A 26,227-nucleotide genomic window follows, 5' to 3' on the forward strand; every position below is an offset into this window, starting at 1 on the left:
AAATCATCCCCCCGATGCTTAGAACTGCTACATATGGATCTTTTTGGTCCTATACCAGTCATGAGTTTAGGGGGAATGAAATACACCTTGGTCATTGTTGATAATTTTTCAAGATTTACTTGGGTTATTTTTCTTAAATCAAAGGACCAAACTGCTGCACAACTGATTAAGTTTTTCAAAAGAGTATTAAATTAAAAATCAGTTGGAATTGATCGAATTAGGTCTGACCGAGGAACCGAATTCATCTGTAGTGACCCGTCCCAGATCACCTACTAATCAAGAGCTTAAGCATGCAATTAACTTAACAATACTAAATCAGAGATAATACTGCGGAAACGAATAAAGTGGTACTCCAATAGATACATGCCAAAATAACAGAATACTGAAATAACTGAAAGTACTACTACACAAGTACCCAAAACCAGGAATCCCATCCTGCTGACTCATCCTCTGCTCCCTCTTGGGCCATCCAACCTGATACCTGCCCCGTGGGAATGGGGTGTCCAAGATAAAACCAACCGAGGACGTGAGCGATAAAACGCCCAGTACGAAAGCATGAGTATACAAAACTATGAAATGCATGCATGTATGCAAATGTACAGGGTACCGGGTAATCATGTCAAGAGAATCACTGCTCAGTCTGGAGACGTCTAGGTATGTAGCACGCTGCGCCGTCGCATCAGGAGGTGGCTCCCATACCATACAGGAATGTGGATATACCGGTGACCTGACACCCGTCGGCCAACGGGGTCCAACCATCCACCAAGAACTAGGGCTGAGCACCCCTACTGGATACAAGAATATAGCTTATCTCGAAAGAGATACAGCTCAACAGAATAGGCTACCTCGAAGGAGATACAGCTCAACGTGATATGCAAATGCCGCATATATAATCATGACAGGATAAACATGCATCACATAACCATGCAACAAAATACCATGCAACACATAGACAAGTATACTCAACCAGGATATCTCGGATAGTACTTTCGTACCTCAAACCGTCCTGAAACTGTCGGATAAGCTAACCCACACACTGGCCGAGCTGCCTGTCCTCCTCCCGGTCTGTCCTGCCCACTGCCCGGGCTCTCTGCACTACACCCGAACTGAAACTGCGGCTGGCCGGACTATCTGGTCACTGCCCGGGTGATCTGACCACCTCCCGGGTGAAAACTCCTGCTGTCCGAGCTGTCCACTGACTGGCCGATCTCCCGGACTCCTGACCCGGCTACTGGGTCTACTGCCGAGCTGGCAAGCTGATTACCCGGGCTCTGAGAATCCTTCCCGGGTACTCTGGCTCCTTCCCGGGCTATCTGACTACTACCCGGGTGCTGGAATCTGCTGACTGTGCTAACTCCCGAGCTCTCTCTCAAGTGAATATGCGTAGTACACCTTCCACTATGAGAACTCTAAGCCCTATTTATAGGCATCCAGCCTAGAAATCCACGCCCCAACGTGTCAACACAACTCCATGCAAGATGACACGTGCTGTACACTCGTCAACTGAAGTCTATACGTGTCAACACAACTCCATGCAAGATGACACGTTACCGAACACTTGTCATACAAGCTCATGCACATAGACACCCGTCTATACTTGTGACACCGCCTGTCAACAAGCAAATCATCTGGTCACTGGTTCCCTGGCCTGTCCACAACTACCCTGACTCGGGCTCCCGGACAACCACAAATACCCGGCCAATGACCTCCCGACCTCTGACCTCCCGGTCTCTGACCTCCCGGTCAAACAATAAAGTTCTCGGCCTACCCGGCCAACTACCCGGCCTACTACCCGGCCGACTGCCCGGCCTATCCGGCCAACTGCCCCAATCCTCCCGGCAAAGTGTCCAGCCTACCCGGCCTCCCTCTCAAGTGCCCGGCCTGCCCGACCTACAACTCAAGTACTCGACCTACCCGGCCTCCGCACTTAAGTACCCGGTCTCCTCGGCCCTTGCACTCGAGAACTCGGCCTGCCCGGCTAACACTCTAAACTGCCCGGGAAACAAGATAAATCCATCATTAAGCACATGATTAACCGATTTGGGACTCGGGCTACTACATCATCAATCAAAATCTTTCACAATTTTTAGAAAATACTGGGATTAAGCATGAGCTCTCAGCAGCAAGAACTCCTCAGCAAAATGGTGTAGCTGAGAGAAGAAATCGGACCCTTAAAGAAGCTACTAGAACGATGCTTGCTGATTCTAGTATTTCTCAAAGATTTTGGGCAGAAACAGTAAACACTGCATGTTACACTCAGAACAGATCAATGATTAATAAGAATAATTTGAAAACACCGTATGAGAACTGGCATGGACGCAAAAGCGTGGTTTCTTACTTCAGAATATTCGGCTGTAGATGTTTTATTCTTGACATGGTAAAAATCATTTAAAAAATTTTGATGCTAAATCAGCAGAGGGAATATTCCTTGGTTATTCATCAGTAAGTAAAGCTTACAGAGTATTTAACAAGAACTCTTTAAATGTAGAAGAATCTAGCCATGTTGTTTTCGATGAATCTGTACTAACTGACAAGCGAACTGATCCAGTCGAGCTAGTTGATCGATTTACAGATATAAGTCTAGAAGATGATGATGAAGAAGATGATCATATTCATCAAAATATACATCAATCACCAGAACCTGAAGTGTTGGATCAACCAGCTGAACAAGAAATTGTTCCTGATAATCAGTTAATAGAAAGTAATAATGATATTCAGTTACCAACTGATGCAATTCCAACTGAAACTGAAGAAAACATTCAGTTGCCAACTGAAACTGTTGCTGAAGCCGACACAACCAATGCTGAATACATATGGAAGAAATCACATCCACCAGAATTGGTGATAGGTAATCCATCTGATCCGGTAAGAACCAGAAATCAGATGCTCAATTTATTTATTCATTCAGCTTTTGTTTCCCAACTGGAACCTAAGAAAACTGATGAAACTCTTACTGATCCTAACTGGATAAATGCTATGCAAGAAGAGCTAAATCAGTTTACCCATAACAATGTCTGGAACTTAGTTCCAAGACCAGTTTCAAAAATTGTCATAGGTACGAAATGGGTATACAGAAACAAACTGAATGAAGATGGTTCAGTTGTGCGCAACAAGGCAAGGCTTGTAGCACAAGGATACATGCAGGAAGAAGGAATTGATTATGATGAAACTTATGCACCAGTTGTAAGACTGGAAGCAATCAGAATATTCCTTGCTTAGGCATCATTCAAAAACTTTAAGGCCTACCAGATGGACGTGAAGAGTGTATTCCTGAATGGTCAGTTGCAAGAAGAAGTGTATGTGGAACAATCACCAGGTTTTATCAATCATTCTTTTCCTGATTATGTCTATTATTTGAACAAAGCCTTATATGGTCTTAAACAAGCTCCAAGAGCTTGGTATGAAACATTTTCAAAATTTCTAACTGATCATGATTTTACTATTGGATCAGTTGACAAGACTCTGTTCAAATTTTCAAAGAATGATCACATTTTACTTGTGCAAAGTTATGTTGATGATATTATTTTTGGGTCAACTAACCCCAAATTATGCAAGAAATTTGCTAAGTTGATGCAGGACAAATTTGAAATGGGTGAACTGACATTTTTCCTTGGTCTGCAAGTAAAGCAACTGGAAACTGGTATTTTTATCAGTCAGACTAAGTATACGAAGGAGTTGCTCAAGAAATTTGACATGGAAACATGCTCAGCAGCAAGTACTCCCATGAGTTCATCGGTTAAACTAGACAATGATCAAGGGGGAATATCAGTTGAGACGACATTATATAGAGGTTTAATAGGTTCATTATTGTACCTAACTGCTAGTCGTCCTGATATTGTGTTTGTTGTCTGCATGTGTACTAGATTTTAGGCAAATCCTAAACAATCGCATTTTTCTGCTATCAAACGCATTTTAAAATATTTTAAAGGCATGCAGAATGTTGGATTATGGTTTGCAAAAGACTCATCTTTTAATTTAGTTGGATATTCAGATGCAGATTATGCAGGATGTAAGCTTGATCGTAAAAGTACAAGTGGATCATGTCAGTTTCTAGGAGACAGACTGATCTCCTAGTTCAGCAAGAAGCAAAGATCCATAGCTACTTCCACAACTGAAGCAGAGTATCCTGCTGCTGGAAGCTGCTGTGCCCAACTGCTCTGGATTCAGTAACAACTGAAAGATTACGGAGTAGTTACAAAAGAATCACCCATATTCTGTGATAACACAAGCACAATTGCGATTACATACAATCCAGTTCTTCACTCAAGGACCAAGCACATAGATGTCAGGCATCACTTCATTAGAGATCATGCCTTGAAGAAAGCTATCCGACTGGAATATGTTCCAACTGAACAACAAGCTGCTGACATTTTCACTAAACCATTGCCCGAGACTAAGTTTTCTCACTTTCGAAATATACTTGGTTTAATTGAATTGTCTTAATTATATTACTCTTATTGCTATTTTGTTGGTTATTAATGATTATTGCTCAGTCAGTCGTCTATAATTTGTTAACTGATTCATTTAGTCAGTTGTCAGTTAATAACATTTCAGTTAACTATTATCAGTTAGTGTTATTCAACTGACATCAATTTACTTGCAGAAAAGTAAAAGAGAGACAATGAATTGAAACTGAGATTTTATTGAGAATAAAATCGATACCATATGATCCTATTCATTTCAGTTGCTACAGAATCTTGCTAAACGCTATTCAATTATTCAATTCATGGCTTTGGAGTCTTTTGAAAGAATTAGAAGATGAAATCTTTTCAAGCTGATGTCATTCCTTCCACAGCATCACATGCATCAGAACTTGATCATCAGCAAGCTCTGTAACATGATCGACCTCAAAACGCCGTTTATACTTTCTAGCTATTGAGCTCTGAACGGCAGTAGGAGGAAAATCATTCAGATGCATTGTCTGGAGATTTTGGACCTTGAACCATGAAGACATGACCTTTGCCCAGAGATACTCTTCTATGGTTTCTTTCAAAATCTCTATATAATAAATTGTTGCCTCTGTGATAAGAACATGAGTGCTGCTGCAGGCATCAGAATTGCTTGAACTCGACATTTTTCTTTTATAAACTGTTATTGTCTAACACATTTGATTTTACAGACATGAGTGAAGGAAGACGAAGAGACGCAAGCCAACTTATAGTCTTTTCGACTTACCCAAACTAAGCCTTCCTTATCTCTTATTTAATTACATTTATTAAGGGGGAATATCGGAGTTAAGTGGTTAACTGAGAAGACAACAGTCAGTTGGTCCTCAACTGAATAGACACAGTTTTACAACTGATCGTTCAGTTGCTGATCTAACTAATCTTCTCATATACGCTAACTAATTAATCAAACTATATTCCAAATCAAGTGATGTGACTGATAATTATGTATTAACTGGTAAATAGTATTTTGAAACACACGTTCTCATCACACGTACACACTTTGTTTCATTCAAATTATTTTGGACTGACAGGTGTCCAGTATTTGAACAGTCACTCACATATGTACTTATCCCCGCTCCAATTCAGTTCCTTCCTTACGTGCATTCCATCTTTCGGAGCAAATCAATACTCAGAGCTTTTATCTAGAAATTTTTCAGATCTTCAGTAATGGCAAATCAAATCCCAGCACACATCCTGAATGCTATGGCTATCAACTTTGAATCAGTCCTATCGGTTCACGATGCAGACGTCAAGAACGTCTTTCTGAAATTGGAAGCAGCCGGACTGAAAACTTTTCTGGGACTCTCTTCCGAGGAAATTTATCCTAAGGAGATTCAAGAGCTCTATTCAAATGGCCATGTCACTGCTGAAGGGAACATCACTACTACTATCAATGGTCAGTTGCTGATCATCTCTTAAGAATCATTCGGCGAACTCTTTCAACTGCCTACTGATGGGCTTTCAAGCATCTCTGATGTGAAAACATATGATATTGAGGAGATGCAGACTCTGCTATCAGCTGATGGACCGAAAATCAAAGTTTTCGATCCTAAGAAGGAGCTAAAGCCAGAAGTACAGCTACTGGCTGATATAGCCGCAAAGGGGTTACTGGCGAAGGCGGGTTCATTTGCTGCCTTAACTATGGAGAAATTTCAAGTCATGACGGCAGTCATGGCTGAAAAGAAGATGCAGTGGAGAAGTATTATTTTCAACATTCTGAGAAATACGTTTCAATCAGCAAAGCAGTCGAAGGACTTTGCAGTGCCGCTCAGCTATATGCTAAAATGCAAAGGGTTGGTGGATAACTCAACTGAAAAGTTATCCAAGTTCAAAGTCTTCAACGACAATAATGTTCAACTGTCTAAATCAAGGCTGGACATATCTCCTGAGCAGTTTTTAAAGGTTAAAAAGGAGATTGAGACGCAGAAGGCTCCCAAATCTATAAAGAAGGCCAAGCAAGTTCCTCAACTGAAGATGGCCAAGAGGAAACTGATCATCAGCGGGTCAGATTCAGAGAGGACCCCTTCTCCTAAAATCACCAAGAAGCCCAGTCCTGTAAAGACAAAACCAGCAGCTGTGCCAGAGGTTATCCCAACTGATCGACTGAGGCCATTTGATGCCCAACAGCCTATCATGGCTGTACCTCTGCAAACTATTCCAGCCACACACTGGGCTGAAGTTCAGTTGCCTCCGCCTGCTGCTCAACCAAAGCTGTCAATCACCGAATCTGGTGAGAAGAAGAAATCAGCTGGAGTCAAAGCTCCTTTGTATCCTACCACTCGTCCAACTGTTCTTCCTCCTGCCCGATCAAAGGGAGTTATAATTAGGGAACAAGTGTGTGCAACTGCATCAGGACTGAGTATTCCTCATGTCCTTTCTGATCCTAAAGGCAAGGACAAGTTGATTGAAGAGTCCAGGCCAACCAATGCCATTCAAACTCACATTGACCTTATCTGGCAACATGTCAATGAGTTTGTTGAGTCCAAACTGAAGACCTATGACGAATGGGTCAAATTCAGAACCCACATTTTTGCCAAACAGTTGTAGAAGAAATCTCAACTGAAGAAGTTCATCAAGCTGGAAGCAGTGGTCCTTAAAGTTATCAAAGCTGCTACGATTGTTCAGGCACTAGAGCGTAAATCTTATTTCTTTGACCTAGTGCGCGCCAAAAGATTAGCTCAACTGTTGGATCAGCTGCAGAAGAATTATGATCCAACCAATCCAACAGCTTTCAATGATCTATCCGTATACAGCCAGTTGGATACGGATCTTATTTCCCTGCAAATGAAGATTAAAAACTGGGAAATGGATCAAGAACTAATCATTTCAGCTGATTCAGCAGACACTTCTGATGAGGAAGCAGAAATTCTATCTCAGCATAAGGGTGGATGGGAGTTCGAGAGGTAGTCCTGGAGCTTCTTCAGTTGGTGGTGTTGTTCGTGACTCCTCTGGTCAGGTGCTGGTTTCTTTCAGTGAGTTCATTGGATTTGGGACCAATATCCGGGCAGAACTTTGGGCTATTTGGAGGGGTATTCTCATTTCTTCTGATCTTAATTTCTTCCCTCTTTGGATTGAGACTGACTCTCAGATATCTCTTCTTATACTTCGCTCTCGCCGTTGTACTTGGGGTCTTGAGCATATTGTTACTCGGATTCTTTTGCTGATGAGGGGGCGTTCAGTTCATCTATCACATATTTACCGGGAAGGGAATTCAGTGGCGGATGCATTGGCGGAGAGGGCTCATATTCTCAGGGATTATACCTTAGAGTTAGGTCCTTCACTACCTACTGATATCTCCATCCTTGCCCGTTCGGATCGTTCCGGGCTCCCTTACCTCAGATATAGACACTCTTAGCCATTTGTGCCCTTTCTTTTTATTGGATCTCTTTCATTATGGTATCTGGCTCTATATATATTTATATATATATATATATTTATGTATTTTATTGCAGGTTATAGTTCTTGATTGGTGTTGTTCGGAGTGGGTTTCTGCACTATTTCTGGTGGTGCTTTCTTTTGGTCCACTCATGGTCCCTGGCGGGCGTTTACTGCTGGTTCTCCTTGCCCGCCGTATCAGTTCTACTAGAGGTTTTTGTTGGATGTCATGGTGGATTCACAGGGTGCTTTCAGGATGATCCTCTGTTTCTTGCCATGTTCGTCAGATTTCTCCTTCATGGGGTTGTGCTTTATGTTCTTTTGCTTCAGATGATGGATATCTTTTGTTCTGGTGGGATTGCTATCTACATTTTTCTCTGGGATCGCCATTGTATTGTGGTTTCCTGGCCAGACATTCTTCTGACTGTTTGCATTCTTCAGGGTGATAGCTCCGGGATGAGAGCTTTTACATTGGTCATGCGTTCATCTCGTCGTTATCATTTTGTCTTCCTCAGCATATTGTTATTAGTGCTGCTTGGCTTTGTCTAGTTTTTTGGAGTTTTTCAGTAGCATTCTAGGGTTATTTTTGCTTTTGTATTTACTCCCCTAGGATGCTTTGTTGTTTCGTTTCTACTGCTTTAGCCTTTTTGAGGAGGGTTTGGTTTTTTCCACCTCCTCTTTTAGGTTTTTATTCTGTAGTTTGTATTTTGTTACTGTCTTTTTTGTGGATATATACAGGTAGGGGTCTGCCTAACCCCCCCCGCATCCGGCGGTGTTTTCCGGAAAAAAAAAAAAAAAAAACCCTAAACCCTAAACCCTAAAACCATTCGCCCCCAAAATTTTTTCTCTATAGTGAATAGTGCCCCCAAAAAATCCCAAATCGCCCAAAAAATCGCCCCCATGTCGGCGCCGGTTTCCGGCCGGCCACCGGTACGATCAGGTGCGCCTCGGAGAGACGAGGCTGCTGACCAAATTTCTGCTCAAACGGAGGTCATTTCGCCGGCGAAATCGATGGTCAACTCCCCGAAATCTGCACCGATTCCGTCGCTCGGAATCGCACCTGCCTCTGTTCATCGTCCGGCGGCGATTAATATACCAATCGATTCGTCCCGTTCAGGCGCTCCTTGTGTCCAAAAATCAGGCCAATCGGAGTCCGATTGCTACCCCAAATCGCCCGGAGAAATTCCGCCTGCACTGTTGACCGAATCGCCGCCAACGTTTTTCTCGATTCCGGCCATCTCCGTTGATGGTTCTTCAGGCAAAGCCCCGATCTGTGATCGTCTCCCTCAGGCGCATCTTTTGGTACCTACCCTGTCGTCAGAATCCTCTCCGGTGGACGGGAATTTTAGATCTACGAATCACGGTCCTGTTCACTCGCCTGCGCCGGGCTTTTCTTTCAATTCCGCCGCCGTCCCTGCATCAAAATCCAATTCCTTTGGACCGCAGCCTCCTCAGGTGATGGGTAATCGTTCCATGCCTTCAATTTCTGAAAATGCATCGCGGATCAAAAACGCCCAATTTCCGATTTCATCGCCATTTCCGGCTACTGTTCACCCGGATCTCCACCCTCCGCCGGCCGGTTCTGCTCCGGCTGGGACCGGTTCTGAGTTCGTCTCGCCGGCGCCGTTCCACGGTGGTGCTTTGACCGGAAAGTCAACGGTCAACGGTCCAACCCGAAAAATGATGTTTCGTCTTTGCGTACTGTTATTCCTACGGTATCTTTTCGGGATATTTTGCGTCGTTCCTCTCCACCTTTGCCGGATCAGAGTTTTGCTGATGTTGATTCGCTGGATGAGGTGCCTGCCCCGACAGATCGTGATGGGATTCCTGGTATTTTATTTCCGGATCAGGTAATATCTTCCCTCTCTGCTCCTTTTCGATTTGCTTTGATTGGGAGAATTTCTGGGAACCGGGGCTTGACCCCGAATAAGGATATTTTATCTGCTCTTTCTTGCACTGGTTTGTTGGGCTCCCACACCGTTCGATTTCTTCCTCGTGGGTATATGGTTCTCAATCTTTCTTGTGAGGAGGATTATTTGAAGTTTTGGGCAAAGCCTGAGATCACCATTAGGATTGTGGTGATACGATTTTCTAAATGGATCCCGGAGTTTAAGTATGATGAGGATTCCTCCATTGCCCCGGTCTGGGTTAGATTCCCTGATTTACCTCTGCATCTCTATGCTAAGAAAAGCTTGTTTCCTATCGCCAAGATTTTAGGTAATCCCATTAAGGTTGATGAGATTACAGCTGATGGTTCCAGAGGTTCTTTTGCTCGGGTATGTGTTGAGATGGATGTACTTCAACCTCGTCCGGATAAGATTTGGGTAGGCTGGGGTGATCATTTTCAGGTTGTTGAGGTCATTTATGAGAGGGTTCCTCGTTTCTGCTCTCACTGTAAGATGCTCGGTCATTCACTGGATTTTTGTTCTAGTAATGGACCGCGTTTTGGTACAAGGAGGCGTGGACCTCAGCGTCAGACTGCTCCTGCACCTCAGTCTTCTGATTCGATACCCCCGGATCCACGTCCTCATGGCAAGGATGTTTCTGATTCTCCACTTCAGGCTTCTCGTGCGTCGACACAGGGTATTACTTCGGATATGGTACAGTCTGGTGACACTGATTTTACAGAGCATGTAGTTAATTTGCCCCGGCGTCGGCCTGTTGTGCGGAGAGATCCGAATCGTCCTATTTCTACGAATAATTATTACGAGGTACTCGAGCATTTGCCTTCTGAGTCAGGTCCTGGTGAGTCCTCGGGTACTGTGAAAACCCGTATCCGGAAGGTCAAGTCACTCCTCAGTAAGCTCGCAGTTGAGGAAACTGTTGCTGCAGGTTATCCGTATAAATCAGTTTTTACTAGCCTTAGTTCGTCTCAGTCCACAGCTAGGGATGCTGTGGTGGATTCTTCTGTTACAGCTGTCTCTGTATCTGTGGCTGATCCCGTTCAGATGGTTGAGATTGCTCCTATTGTTCAGGCTCCTGTGGGTGGTTCTTCAGTTTCTATTCCTTTGCCTGTGGAATCTCATGTTTCGATTGCTTTTCCTAAGTTTGAGATGAGTACAGTGAGTGTGGGAGGTGTGAATGATGTGGGCACTTCTTCTACGCAGGCGTGTTTATCTTTACCACTTCCGGGACGTACGCGGTCTCAGCAGCGGCGTTATTATCGACAGAAGTCGGCTCAGGCGAGTTCGCCATATGAGCGTCCTCATGATCCTGGCTGATATTGTTTGCTTCCGCCTTTCTGGGCGTTAGGTGGTGAGCGTTCACTGCAGAGTTCTCCTTGCTCACCCTTTTGTTATATTTGCTTGATGTATTCCGGGGCACCCGCTGGTTTGTTGGTCTTTTGTTACGCTGTATTTAGGGTTGCCCTGTTGTAGTATGTCTTTATTTATGTTTTGATGTTGTGATTGTAATTTAGCCTTTTGATGGAGGTATTGGTCTAGTCCCCCTCCCATCAGGCTTTCTTTGTACTGCTCTTTTGTTGTATATAAATAAAAATATTTTCTTTAAAAAAAAAAAAAAAAAAAAAAAACCCCAAACCCCAAACCCCAAACCCTAAACCCCGATCTGTGATCGTCTCCCTCAGGCGCATCTTTTGGTACCTACCCCGTCGTCAGAATCCTCTCCGGTGGACGGGAATTTTAGATCTACGAATCACGGTCCTGTTCACTCGCCTGCGCCGGGCTTTTCTTTCAATTCCGCCGCCGTCCCTGCATCAAAATCCAATTCCTTTGGACCGCAGCCTCCTCAGGTGATGGGTAATCGTTCCATGCCTTCAATTTCTGAAAATGCATCGCGGATCAAAAACGCCCAATTTCCGATTTCATCGCCATTTCCGGCTACTGTTCACCCGGATCTCCACCCTCCGTCGGCCGGTTCTGCTCCGGCTGGGACCGGTTCTGAGTTCGTCTCGCCGGCGCCGTTCCACGGTGGTGCTTTGACCGGAAAGTCAACGGTCAACGGTCAACGGTCAACGGTCCAACCCGAAAAATGATGTTTCGTCTTTGCGTACTGTTATTCCTACGGTATCTTTTCGGGATATTTTGCGTCGTTCCTCTCCACCTTTGCCGGATCAGAGTTTTGCTGATGTTGTTGATTCGTTGGATGAGGTGCCTGCCCCGACAGATCGTGATGGGATTCCTGGTATTTTATTTCCGGATCAGGTAATATCTTCCCTCTATGCTCCTTTTCGATTTGCTTTGATTGGGAGAATTTCTGGGAACCGGGGCTTGACCCCGAATAAGGATATTTTATCTACTCTTTCTTGCACTGGTTTGTTGGGCTCCCACACCGTTCGATTTCTTCCTCGTGGGTATATGGTTCTCAATCTTTCTTGTGAGGAGGATTATTTGAAGTTTTGGGCAAAGCCTGAGATCACCATTAGGACTGTGGTGATACGATTTTCTAAATGGATCCCGGAGTTTAAGTATGATGAGGATTCCTCCATTGCCCCGGTCTGGGTTAGATTCCCTGATTTACCTCTGCATCTCTATGCTAAGAAAAGCTTGTTTCCTATCGCCAAGATTTTAGGTAATCCCATTAAGGTTGATGAGATTACAGCTGATGGTTCCAGAGGTTCTTTTGCTCGGGTATGTGTTGAGATGGATGTACTTCAACCTCGTCCGGATAAGATTTGGGTAGGCTGGGGTGATCATTTTCAGGTTGTTGAGGTCATTTATGAGAGGGTTCCTCGTTTCTGCTCTCACTGTAAGATGCTCGGTCATTCACTGGATTTTTGTTCTAGAAATGGACCGCGTTTTGGTACAAAGAGGCGTGGACCTCAGCGTCAGACTGCTCCTGCACCTCAGTCTTCTGATTCGATACCCCCGGATCCACGTCCTCATGGCAAGGATGTTGTTTCTGATTCTCCACTTCAGGCTTCTCGTGTGTCGACACAGGGTATTACTTCGGATATGGTACAGTCTGGTGACACTGATTTTACAGAGCATGTAGTTAATTTGCCCCGGCGTCGGCCTGTTGTGCGGAGAGATCCGAATCGTCCTATTTCTACGAATAATTATTACGAGGTACTCGAGCATTTGCCTTCTGAGTCAGGTCCTGGTGAGTCCTCGGGTACTGTGAAAACCCGTATCCGGAAGGTCAAGTCACTCCTCAGTAAGCTCGCAGTTGAGGAAACTGTTGCTGCAGGTTATCCGTATAAATCAGTTTTTACTAGCCTTAGTTCGTCTCAGTCCACAGCTAGGGATGTTGTGGTGGATTCTTCTGTTACAGCTGTCTCTGTATCTGTGCCTGATCCCGTTCAGATGGTTGAGATTGCTCCTATTGTTCAGGCTCCTGTGGGTGGTTCTTCAGTTTCTATTCCTTTGCCTGTGGAATCTCATGTTTCGATTGCTTTTCCTAAGTTTGAGATGAGTACAGTGAGTGTGGGAGGTGTGAATGATGTGGGCACTTCTTCTACGCAGGCGTGTTTATCTTTACCGCTTCCGGGACGTACGCGGTCTCAGCAGCGGCGTTATTATCGACAGAAGTCGGCTCAGGCGAGTTCGCCATATGAGCGTCCTCATGATCCTGGCTGATATTGTTTGCTTCCGCCTTTCTGGGCGTTAGGTGGTGAGCGTTCACTGCAGAGTTCTCCTTGCTCACCCTTTTGTTATATTTGCTTGATGTATTCCGGGGCACCCGCTGGTTTGTTGGTCTTTTGTTACGCTGTATTTAGGGTTGCCCTGTTGTAGTATGTCTTTATTTATGTTTTGATGTTGTGATTGTAATTTAGCCTTTTGATGGAGGTATTGGTCTAGTCCCCCTCCCATCAGGCTTTCTTTGTACTGCTCTTTTGTTGTATATAAATAAAAATATTTTCTTTAAAAAAAAAAAAAAAAAAAAAAAACCCTAAACCCTAAACCCTAAACCCCAAACCCCAAACCCAAAACCGAAAACCCCAAACCCGAAACCCCAAACCCCAAACCCCAAACCCTAAACTATATACAGGTAGGGGTCTGCCTTAACCCCCCCGCATCCGGCGGTGTTTTCCGGAAAAAAAAAAAAAAAAACCCTAAACCCTAAACCCTAAACCGAAAACAAAACCAAAACCAAAAATCAGACCCAAAAAATGCTCTCTTTTAAAAAATTCCCCAAAAAAAGCCAAAAAATACCCTAAAATGCCCCTACCTTCGCCGCCGCCGCCGGAGACCGGCCGGATTTTGGTACCATCTGAACCGCCTCTCTTGGGCGACCATCATATCCAAAAATCAGTCCAATCAGAGTCCGATTACCCCCTCATTTCGCCGATCGAAATTTCGCTTATTTCTTCCTCGTCTTCGCCGCCGCCCACCGGAGCTTCTCACGGTGCCGGCCACCCATCATTCAACTCGTCTCAACCTCCTCCTTCACTTCCGCCACCTGCACGACCGTCCAGCCCTCCGGTTCAGGCGCCATTTCAGTTTAAATCTACGGCAGCACTGTTCACTGTGCTGCCGTCTGGTTTTTCTCAGATGCCGGCCGCGTCCGTCATCGTAGGTTCTATCCCGACCCCGATCTGTGATCCTGAGGTTGAGACGATCCCAATGGTCCAGGATTCAAGCCAAACGCCGTTCATTTCTGGCCGGAATTTCAGATCTGAGATTTCGCAGGTGGACGTGAATTTTCCGGCCACTTCATCGCCGATTTCAGGCACGATTCCGGCTCCTTTCATCAATTCCTTTTCAGGTACTGATCGTCCACTCATGGGCAGGCTTTTGCCGCAATCTATTTCTGGTAAACCGCCGGTGAACGGAAACGCCCAAATCCCGGTTTTTTCTTCAACTCCGATCACTGGTTCGTCTGTTTTTGACCCTCTGCCGCCCGGTTCTGTCCATGTGGGGTCCGGTTCCTTGCTCCCTACACCGTCGCGATTCCATGGTGGTTCGTCGGTCGGAAAGTCAACGGGCAAGTCAAAAGTCAACGCGGATCAGTCAACTCACCGTATTCGACGCGTTTCATCTGTCAATCCAGGTACGTCTGCAAGTTCCTCTGCTGTTAGTGCTAGTGTTGTACCGAATGTCTCTTTTAGGGATGTTTTGGTTCCTCCTTCGCCACAGATGGTGAAAAACAGCTTTGAAGATGTGATTGATTCTATGAACGAAATGCCCGTGCCCTCCTTTTTGGATGGTAAGTCGGGTCTTCGTTTCTCACCCGAGGTCATTTCTTCGCTGTCTGAACCTTTTAAGTATGCACTTGTTGGTAAAATCACTGGTAATAGGTCCATTGTCCCTAATTCTTCCATTTCTGCTGCCTTTGCCAAATTTGGTTTTACGAGACCTTTTGAATTGAAGTTTTTACCTCGGGGATTTCTGATCATTATCCTCTCTTGTGAGGAAGATTATGCTTGCCTCTGGTCTAAGAGCAGTCTGTTTGTTGGGCCACTTGGTATCCGTTTCTCCAAGTGGACTCCAGAGTTCAAGTTTCAAGCGGAGTCTCCGCTTGCTCCTGTTTGGGTTCGTATTCCTGAATTACCCCTGCATTTATATGATAAAAAGAGTCTTTGTGCGATTGCAAAACTTTTAGGTAATCCTATCAAGGTTGATGACTACACTGCTGAGCTTTCTCGGGGGGCCTTTGCCCGGGTTTGTGTGGAAATCAACGTGTTGGAGCCTCCTGTTAAACATATTTGGGTGGGCTGGGGTGAGCACACTCAGGAGATAGAGGTTGTGTATGAGAGGATCCCAGTATATTGTACTGATTGCAAAATGCTGGGACATGCGACGAGTGTTTGCTATTCACATGGCAAGAATCCTCGCCCCACCCGGGCCAAGACTTCTGGTTCTGTTCCTCCGCCTAAGGCGGATACTTCTGGTCCGACACTTCATGAGGGTGTTCCGTCTGGTTCTGCCCAGGGTCCTGTGGATCCTAATACTGATCATTTTGTTGGTCCTAAGCGCCGACGGAGGAGACGGCCTGCTCATCGGGCTCCTCATGTGGGTGTTTCCCCGTCGGGGACTGTTCCTCCGCAGCAGGCGAGTACTTCGAATGCATTTGATGTTCTTTCTCCTTGGCAGTCTGAAGCACAGCATTTCGATGCTAGTGAGCTGGTGGGTCATGTTTCTTCTACTGGGCCCCTCTCTGGGGATGTTGTTGATGTTGTTCCTCCTGTTGCTTCGTCGGAGCGTGTCTCTTCAGTGAGCATGGTTCCTGTCTGTGAGGCCCCCTCCATTGTTGTTGTTTCCCCTTTAGGTGCAGATCTTGTTCCTGCCCAGTCTTGGGCTAAGGAGATGGAGGAGGAGGAGGGTGTTCATTATGTGGATTGCGTGGATGACCTTGGATCTCCACGCCCGGATGTGGGGACTGTATTTTCCCCCCCGGAGGTTTGTCTTGAAAATCATAGCAGTCATTCGGTCCCATCCTTTCCTGCATCCCCTGCTGATGCCACCTCTATATTGGACGAGTTGATTGCTCGACAGGGATCCCCCATCCTTGAGATGGTTCCCAGTCCCATGTTGGCTGAGGACCCTGATCAGGATTTTGATAGACATTCTGTATCTGGCTTTAGTTGTGGGTCTGAGTGTAGTATCCTGGACACTGATATGTCCAATCCCAGGAAACGCACTTATGATGATGGTCGGCGATCGCGTAAAAAGCGATTGGATCCTCCTTCCACCTGTATCCCATGAATTGCTTAATCTGGAATATCCGGGGACTTCGGAGTTCGGAGTCCCAGCAGAGGCTTCATGCCTTTGTGAAGGAGAAGCAGATTAAAGTTTTGGCTGTTTTGGAGCCCATGATTGATCTGGATCCGAGATTCATGACTCGTCGTTTGGGGTTTTCTGGAGTCATTTCTAATCTCTCCGGTCATATTTGGGTATTTTTTGCTGCTGATGTGCGGGCGGAGTGTCTTCTTGATCATGCTCAGTTTCTCCACATCAGAGTCTCTGCCTCTTTCTTGCCGACAGAGATATTTTGTTCTTTTGTCTATGCTAGCTGTGATTATGTTCAGCGTAGGGATCTCTGGGTTTCTTTGCTTTTGGTTAAGCCTATTTTGGGTCCCTGGCTGGTTGGTGGCGACTTTAATGTCGTCAGGGATGCGTCTGAGTGTTTGGGCTCCCGTTGTGGCAGGTTGCTACCCATGGAGGAATTCAACACTTTTATTCTTGATTCTGGGCTGATTGATGCTGGTTTTGAGGGGTCTTCGTTCACTTGGACGAATAAGACCATTTGGAAGCGGTTGGACAGGGTCTTGGTTTCTGTTGATTGGGGTGATCATTTCAGCTCGATTCGGGTTGAACATCTCGCCCGTACTGTCTCGGATCACTGTCCGCTTTTGGTTACCGCTCCTGTTTTTGCCCGTGGGCCGAGCTCGTTTCGCTTCCAGCGTATGTGGGTTAGGCATCATGGTTTTTTGCAGACGGTGAGGCTTAATTGGAATCTGCCTTGCAGTCTGAGCGGCATGCCTCGGCTTTTTGCCAAGATGAAGCGCCTCAAGCATCACCTCCGGTGGTGGAATCGGGATGTTTTTGGTAACATCTTCGATAGACTCACCGAGGCTGAGAGGGCTGTTCGTTCTGCTGAAGCTGTCTGTGAGACCGATCCTTCTGATGCGAATTGGACTTCCCTGTCTGATCGCAATGAGGATCTGGCCCGTATCACCGCCATGGAGGCGGATTTTTGGAAACAAAAAGCGGCTTGTCACTGGCTTGAGGATGGTGAGCGGAACACTAGACTCTTCCACAATATGGTGAGGAAAAAGCGCGTGTCGAATAAGATTTTTCGCATATGGGAGAATGGGGTCTGCCTGACGTCTCATGATCTGATTCAGCAGTCGGGAGCCTTGTTCTTCCAGGATCTTCTTACCGGGGAGCCCTCTGTGCTTGATTGTCCTGACTTTTCGGGTTTTCTGTCGGTTATCTCTGATGTGGAGAATGATGGTATTGCTGCGACCCCTTCTTTGGACGAGGTCCGCGCGACCGTTTTCTCTATTCACCCTGATAGTGTCGCTGGCCCTGATGGCTTCTCCTCGGCGTTCTTTCAGCATAGTGGGAGATTGTCCATCATGATGTTTTTGGTGCTGTTCTGGATTTTTTCCAGGGTTCTCATATGCCTCAAAGTTTTACCGCCACCACGATCACTCTGATTCCCAAAGTCGAAGGTGCACGCGCTTGGTCGGACTTCCGTCCGATCAGCCTGTGCAATGTCACGAACAAGATCATCTCGAAGCTGTTGTACTCTCGGCTGAGGGATGTGGTGGAAAGACTTATTTCTCCGAATCAGAGTGGCTTTGTTCCGGGCCGGATGATCTCTGAAAATATCCTCCTTGCCCAGGAGCTCACTCACAGTCTTACTCTCCCCACTCGTGGTGGTAATACCATTCTGAAGTTGGATATGGCCAAGGCCTATGATAGGGTCCAGTGGCCTTTCCTGTTTGACGTCTTGAGACATTTTGGTTTTTCAGAGCGGGTTGTAGCTTTGGTCTCGGCCTGTATTTCCCAGTGTCATTTCTCCGTGAACATCAATGGTTCTCTCTCGGGGTTTTTTGGTTCCACCAGAGGCCTCCGGCAGGGCGATCCATTGTCCCCCCTTCTCTTTATCTTGGGGGCGGAGTATCTTTCTCGTGGCCTTGACCGCCTCTACCTGCAGCATCCTGAGCTCAGGTACCGTTCGGATTGTGATATTTTGATTTCCCACCTGCTTATGCTGATGATGTCATTATTTTCGCCAGTGGTGGGTCTCGTGGTATGCAGCGCCTTGTCGATTTTCTGCATCACTACGAGAACTGTTCGGGGCAGCGTGTGAATGCTGCCAAGAGTTCTTTGATTTTGCCTCCGAGGTGCTCTGGGCGCCTCCGCTCCCGGCTTTTGCGCATCACTGGGTTCGCCGAGGGTCATCTGCCCCTCAAGTACCTCGGAGTTCCCCTTTATCGGGGCAATCGGACATGCTCCCTTTTTGAGCCCCTCCTACAGGCTGTTCGTAGGAAATTAGAGGGCTGGGAGATTCGGACCCTCTCTCCGGGTAGCCGAATTACCCTGATTCGCAGTGTACTGATCTCCATGCCGATTTATCTGTTTCAGGTGGTTCAGCCTCCTCTAGCTGTCATGGAGAGGCTTGAGCTGACTTTCAATGCCTTTCTCTGGGGGTCGAGACCCTTGGAGAAGAAGTGGCATTGGGCCCGATGGTCCCGGGCTTGTCTCCCCGTGCTTGAGGGGGGCCTTGGCTTCCGCAGATTGAAAGATCTTGTGGAATGATTTTCTATAAAATTGTGGTTCCGATTTCGGCAGGGATCCTCTCTGTGGGCGAGATTCCTTTTTAGGAAGTATTGCCGGCTGGATGCTCCTGCCTGTGTTCTCGCCCGTGGTTCTATATCTCCCATTTGGCGTCGTCTCCTCAGGGTTCGCCCTCGTGCGGAGCCTGGCATTCGCTGGCGTATTGGACTCGGAGATGTATCCTTTTGGGATGACACTTGGTTCGGGGACGTTCCTTTGTCCTCCCGGTGTGTAGTTCGCGGGGGCCGTGATGTTCGGGTTTCTCAGTTTCTGTATGAGGGGTCCTGGGATTTTGATCGCCTTTGTGCGGTTGTTGCTCCTTCGGTTGCCGAGGAGATTGTTCTGATTCCTATTCTTTCAGGAGACCCTGATCTGGTACGCTGGATCCATAGCTCCGATGGTTCTTTTTCTGTGAGATCTGCTTGGGAGCTGATCCGTCAGCGTGCTCCGTCTTCTGATATTTTCCGCCCGTGTTGGGGGAGCTGGTTGAGGCCTACTATGTCGTTCTTCCTATGGAGATTCTGGCATCAGTGGCTCCCAGTTGATGAGGTGCTCCAGCGCCGGGGTTTTGCTTTAGCTTCGAAATGTCAGTGTTGTGATATGTCCGAGACATTCACTCACATATTCATTCGCAGCCCGGTTGCTCGATCTGTCTGGCGTTTCTTTGGCGCCGTTTTTCGTGTTCGTATTCCCGATACTGAGGATTTCAGTTTGTTCCTCAGTGTGTGGAAGAGGGCTTTGGTCTGGTCCCAGGGGGGCCATGTGAGGGAGTTTCTCCCCTGCATCGTTATGTGGTTCCTCTGGACTGCGCGGAACGATGCTAAGCACCGTCATCTTCCCGTTTCTGGGGAGACGGTGAAGTTCCAGATTTTGTCCTATCTGCGTCTTGCCCACTCTGCTCGTACTGTCAAGCCCAGACATTGGTTGGGTGTGTTTCATGTGGCGAGATCGCTGGGTATTTCGGCTGCTCTCCACAGATGTCATAGGACGGCGATTGTTCGCTGGCTGCGACCGCCGTCCGGGTGCTTCAAGCTTAATGTGGATGGGAGCTCGCGTGGTACATCTGAGGACTCTGCTGCTGGTGGCGTTGTTCGGGATGATTCCGGGAGGGTTGTGCTCTCATTCAGCGAGTTCATTGGAGCTGGGTCTTCTCTCCGGGCTGAGCTTTGGGCGGTTTGGAGGGGTCTTCTCCTTTGTTCCGATCATTCTTTTTTCCCTCTTTGGATTGAGCTTGATTCCTTGACTTCTATTCAGCTCATTCGTTCTCGTCGATGTTGCTGGGGTCTTGATCACATTGTATCCAGGATTCTGGTCCTTTTGAGAGGGCGGTCTGTTCATATTTCACATATATTCCGGGAGGGTAATTCGGTGGCGGATGCGTTGGCGGCGAGGGCTTATATCCTTAGGCACTTTACCTTCGAGTTAGGTCCTTCCCTCCCTACACACATCTCCATACTTGCACGTTCGGATACCTCCGGACTTCCCTACCTCAGATATAGATGTTCTTAGCCGTTTGCAGCCCATCCCTTCACTTGGATCCATTTCTTCTGACTTTATATATGTATATGTATATTTTTTCTTTGCAGGTACTGTTATTTAGGGGGTTTCTCTTTTCCCCCGGTTTGCTAGTCTGGTGTGAGTGGGATCAGACACTCGCACACTTTATGCTTGGTCTCCTCGGGCTTGGGTCTTTAGTTCTTGGAGGCTGGTTTTCACTCATCTTTGTTCTGTGCAAGTGGGCCCAGACACTTGCATCCTTCTTGTTTTGTTATTTTGGATTTGGGTGGGTTCCAGCACTTTCTCAGTTGATGCTTTTCTTTGTACTACCCCTGTTATCTGGCAGGCGTTTACTGCAGGCTTCTCCTTGCCCGCCGATTTCTCTCCTCATGTTTTGTTGCAGAGTGTTTTGTCTGCCTTGGTGGTTCTGGATGTTATATATAGGTTGGCCTTTTTATCAGAACCGATCTTGGACTCCGACATACTTATCAGGTTGGACTTACATTGGCAGACGGTTCAGAGATGGGTACTATAGGCGGCCTTTTGCACCTACTTCTGAGATGGAACTTTATTGCTTAGATAGGTTTCGATTTGCTATCATGTACCTAGCATTGCTTTTAGCTTTTCATTTGTATTATGTGATGTCCCTAGGGATTAGACTTTGGCTCATGTATTTGCCACCCTAGGTCCTTTTGCTCTTTGTTGTTTTGGATGATTAGCCTTTTGAGAGGTCTTGACTGTATCCCCTCTCTTTAGGTTTTATCTTGTATTTCTGCTTTGATGATATATACAGGTAGGGGTCCGCCTAACCCCCCCGCATCCGGCGGTGTTTTCCGGAAAAAAAAAAAAAAAAAAAACCCTAAACCCCAAACCCCCAACCCCCAACCCCAAACCCCCAACCCTAAACCCCGAAAACCCCCGAACCCCGAACCCCGAACCCCGAACCCCAAACCCTAACCCCCCGCTTCCGGCGGTGTTTTTTTTAAAAAAAAAAAAAAAACCCTAAACCCTAAACCCAAAACCTTAAACCCTAAACCCTAAACCAAACCAAACCAAACCATTCGCCCCCAAAAAATTTTCTCTGTAAAAAACAAATTCCAAAATAAATTCCAAAAAAGTCACTATTCACGCCCACACCACAGCCATGTCATCGCCGCCGGATTCCGGCCGGCCACCACCTACATCTGAACCGCCTCTTCACGGCGGCCACCCTGTCCAAGTTTCAGGCGAAATGACGTCCGGTAGCCCCTCCAAATCAACGATCGAAATCGCGCATGAACAGTATCCATCTTCGTCGCCGGCCACCGTTGCTTCTTCCGGCGTCGCACCTACCCAGTTAGAATCGTCTCAACCTCCCCGTCATTTCCCTCCACCTGCGCGATCTGCTAACCCCGCCGTTCCGTCGCATTTTCCGATTGACTCCTCGGCAGTACTGTTCACTGCGCAGGCGACTGGTTTTTCGTCGATTCCGGCCGACTCCGGCCACCTCTGTTCAAAAGGGCTCCCGATCTGGAAGCCTCTCTCTGAGACGAAGCCAATGCCACCGGAATCAGCTCCAATGGTGTTCGCATCCGGCGGCAATTTCAAATCTAAGCCTGCGCCGCCTGAAACCCTAGCAGCGAAGATTTCTTTCTTCGATTCCGCCGCCGTCGCTGGTCCAATTCCGAATTCCTTTGGTACGTATACTCCTAAGATTGTGGGTAACACATCTATGCAATCAATTTCAGAAAACACTTGCAGAATCAAAAACGCCCAAATTGTTGAATTTCAAGCCGGTTCGTCGCCTATTTTGGATCGATTTGACACTGTTCCGGCCGGTTCTTGTCAGTCCATGGCCGGTTTTGTGTTCTCCACGCCGTCGCCGGCCGTCGGAATGTCTCCGGCCGGTGACTCGAGAGTTGACTCGGCCGAGTCACTCGACGGTTCTAAGCGTGTTGACTCGGCAATACCCCATTCGCGATCACCGGTTCCGGTTGTTTCGAAGGTTTCTGCCCCTTCTGTTCCTCCTACAGTATCCTTTCGGGATATTTTGCGTCGTTCCTCTCCACCTTTGCAGGATCAGAGTTTTGCTGATGTTCATGACTCGATGGATTAGGTACCTGCTCCGACTGTTCGGGATGGGATTCCTGGTATTTTATTTCCGGACCAGGTTATATCTTCCCTCTCTGCTCCTTTTCGATTTGCTTTGATTGGGAGAGTTTCTGGGAATCGGGGTTTGACTCCTAATAAGGATATTTTATCTGCTATTTCTTGTTGTGGTTTGTTGGGATCCCATACAGTTCGATTTCTTCCTCGTGGATATATGGTTCTTTCTCTTTCTTGTGAGGAGGATTATTTGAAGTTTTGGGAACGGCCTGAGATCACCATTAGGACTGTGGTTATACGATTTTCTAAATGGACCCCGGAGTTTAAGTATGAGGAGGATTCTTCCATTGCCCCGGTCTGGGTTAGATTTCCTGATTTACCTCTTCATCTCTATGATAAAAAGAGTTTGTATCTGATTGCCAAGATATTAGGTAACCCTGTTAAGGTTGATGAGATTACTGTTGATGTTTCTCGAGGTTCGTTTGCTCGGGTATGTATTGAGATTGATGTTCTTCAGACTCGTCCGGATAAGATTTGGGTAGGATGGGGTGATCATTGTCAGGTTGTTGAGGTCATTTATGAGAGGATCCCTCATTTCTGCTCTCACTGTAAGATGCTAGGTCATTCGCTTGATTTTTGTTCTCATAATGGTCAGCGTTTTAGGGCGGCGAGGCGTGGGCCGTCGCGCCAGACTGCTTCTGCTCCTCCGTCATCAGATCAGCAGCAGCAGGGTCCACGCCCTCATGGTAAGGGTGTTGTTTCGGATTCCCCCCTTCAGGCTTCTTGTGAGCCGTCTCAGGGTGTTGCGTCTGGTCCGCCTCAGTCTGGTGATACTGGTTTTGTAGGGCATGTTCCCAAGCGTCCTCGGCGCCGCCCTGTTGTGAGGAAAGATCCGGCTAGGCCCATTTCGGAGAAGAATTATTATGAGATACTGCAGGACTTACCCACTGATTCAGGTCCTGGTGAGTCTTCAGGTACCGTCAAACCCCGTCCCCAGCGGTTTAAGACTCTTCTTGGTAAGCTTGCGGCGGAGCAGAATGCTGCGGTGAGTTGTGTAGATTATGACGCTTTGGATCTGGTTATTTCGTCTCAGCCTACGGATATGGTTGCTGTGGCATCTTCTTCTGTTGCAGCTGTTTCTGCATCTGTTGTTGTTCCAGTTTCTGTGGTTGAGCTTGCACCTGCGGTAGAGATCCTGTGAGTGATTCTCCTGTTTCTATTGCTTTGCCAGAGTTGGAGGTGGGATCCGTGTGTGTGGGCAGGGAGGAGGATATGGTGCCTTCTTCTACCACTGCCTGTTCATCTCTACCACTTCCGGTTCGTACGCGCTCTCAGCAGAGAAGGTATTACCGTAATAAGGCGCTTCAGTCGAGTTTGCCCTACGGGCGTCTTCCTGACCCCGGTTGATCTTGTTTTCCCCCTTTTTTGGGCGTTAGGGGGTGGGCGTTCACTGCAGAGTTCTCCTTGCCCACCCTTTTGTTTTATTTGGTTTGATGTATTCCAGGGCACCCTCTGGTTTGTTGGCTTTTTGTTATGTTGTAGTTCGGGTTGCCCTGTTGTAGTATGTCGTTATTTTTGTTATGATGTTATGCTTTTGTAGCCTTTTCTGCGGAGGTCTTGGCCTAGTCCCCCTCCCATTAGGCTTTCTTTGTACTGCTCTTTTGTTGTTTATAAATAAAATTTTCTTGGAAAAAAAAAAAAAAAAAACCCTAAACCCTAAACCTCAAACCCCCAAACCCTGAACCCCGAACCCCTTAACCCCGAACCCCCAAACCCTAAAAAAAAAAAAAAAAAAAAAAACCCTAGACCTTAGACCCTAGACCCCCCAACCCCGAACCCCCCAACCCCGAACCCCAGGACCCAGACCCCAAACCCGACCCCACCCCACCCCGAACCCCGAAACCCCAAACCCCAAACCCTAAACCCGAAATCCGAAACCCGAACTCGAAACCCTAAACCCGAAACCCCAAACGCCGCATCCGACGGTGTTTTCCGGAAAAAAAAAAAAAAAAAAACCCTAAACCCTAAACCCTGTGACTCACTCCACTCAATCCAACTCACTGGGCACGCATATTTATAAATATATTCTTATTATTATTTATTATAATTTTTAATAATTAATTTAATTCGAATGAAAAATATAAAATATAAATATTTATAATATATGATCAAGGTTGTAAATGGCGGGGCGGTCGGTGACCGCCTACCGCCTCGGCCGCCTAGGCGGTGCCCAGGCGGTACCTAGGCGGTTGAATTTTTTTACATAATTTTTTATAGATAATCATATATAATCATGTAATATAATCACAAATAGTCATCAATTTTTATGTAAGATGTGTAATTAAATAATTTTTAAGCACAAAGAAACTTCATACAATATAATGTCATTTACATAATGTGCAAATAAATATATACATGTAAACTAACAAGATAATTATTAAAGATTCATCATCATATTAATGTTATTATGCTAACAAAGTATTATAATTACTTCTACCAAAAAACTAAGTTTAAATTTCAAAGTTTCAATCCATTATCCATCATTAGAACAAGTACTAGACTAGACATAACTAATCTTCCAAATCATCTACATATGCACCATCTACTACATCTACATATGCGGGCGACAGACAGTGTGTGGTGGGCTTAGTGGTTGAGACTTGAGAGTGAAAACCAAAAGTAAAAAAAAAGTTGGGTGTGATAGGGTTTTGAGATTTAAAATTAGTTGACTTTGACTAGGTTTTTGAATTTTGACTACAACTTAAAAATCTTGACTGCCCGCCTTGGCCGCCTTGGCCGCCTCGCCCGCCTACTCACTGCCTCGACCCACCTTCCCAACGCCGTATAGCTTCGACCGCCAAAAACACCCGCCTCAAGCGTAAGCGGTGCGATCGAGGGCCGCCTAGGGCCTCGACCGTCATTTAGAACACTGTATATGATAATTATTAAATATTTTGTATTATTTGGTTTGGTGATTGAAAAATTAGAGATATGAAAGGTTTGAAGGAAGAATAAAAATAAGTCTTTCACCTATACACCAATAAGAGATTTAACTTTAGCATATAATATCGATAAAACTTATGGTGAATTATAATATTTTCATTCTATTCTTAAATTTACATTGTTTATTTTCTATTTAAGTTATTATTATTATTTGAATTTCAATCACAACATAAAAACTAACACGATGTGAAAGTATATTTATAAATATATTGTTATTATTATTATTATTTATTATAATTTTTAATAATTAATTTAATTCGAATGAAAAATATAAAATATAAATATTTATAATAAATTATAATTATTAAATATTTTGTATTATTTTGTTGGGTGATTGAAAAATTAGATACATGGAAGATTGAAGGGAAAAAACTAAGAAGAATAAAAATATTATTCTTTCACCAATACACCAATAAGAGGTTTAACTTTAGCATATAATTTCGATAAAACTTACGTTGTAAAAATATAAATATTTATAATATATGATAATTATTAAATAATTTGTATTATTTGGTTGAGTAATTGAAAAATTAGAGATATGAGATAATTAAAGGGAGATAACTAAGGAAAATAAAAATATTAGACTTTCACCAATACACCAATCAGAAGTTTGACTTTAGTATGTAGTAC

General features: G+C 45.7%; 1 protein-coding gene across 3 annotated transcripts in view; it reads right to left on the reverse strand.

Moving 5' to 3' along the window:
* The window catches only part of LOC140838125 (mitochondrial import receptor subunit TOM20-like), a 41,852-nt gene that overhangs the window by 12,196 nt on the left and 3,429 nt on the right, over positions 1 to 26,227 (reverse strand). The gene's annotated exons all lie outside the window — the stretch shown is intronic.

This window comes from Primulina eburnea, chromosome 8 (assembly GCF_022965805.1).
Source record: "Primulina eburnea isolate SZY01 chromosome 8, ASM2296580v1, whole genome shotgun sequence".
Taxonomy (NCBI): Eukaryota; Viridiplantae; Streptophyta; class Magnoliopsida; order Lamiales; family Gesneriaceae; genus Primulina; species Primulina eburnea.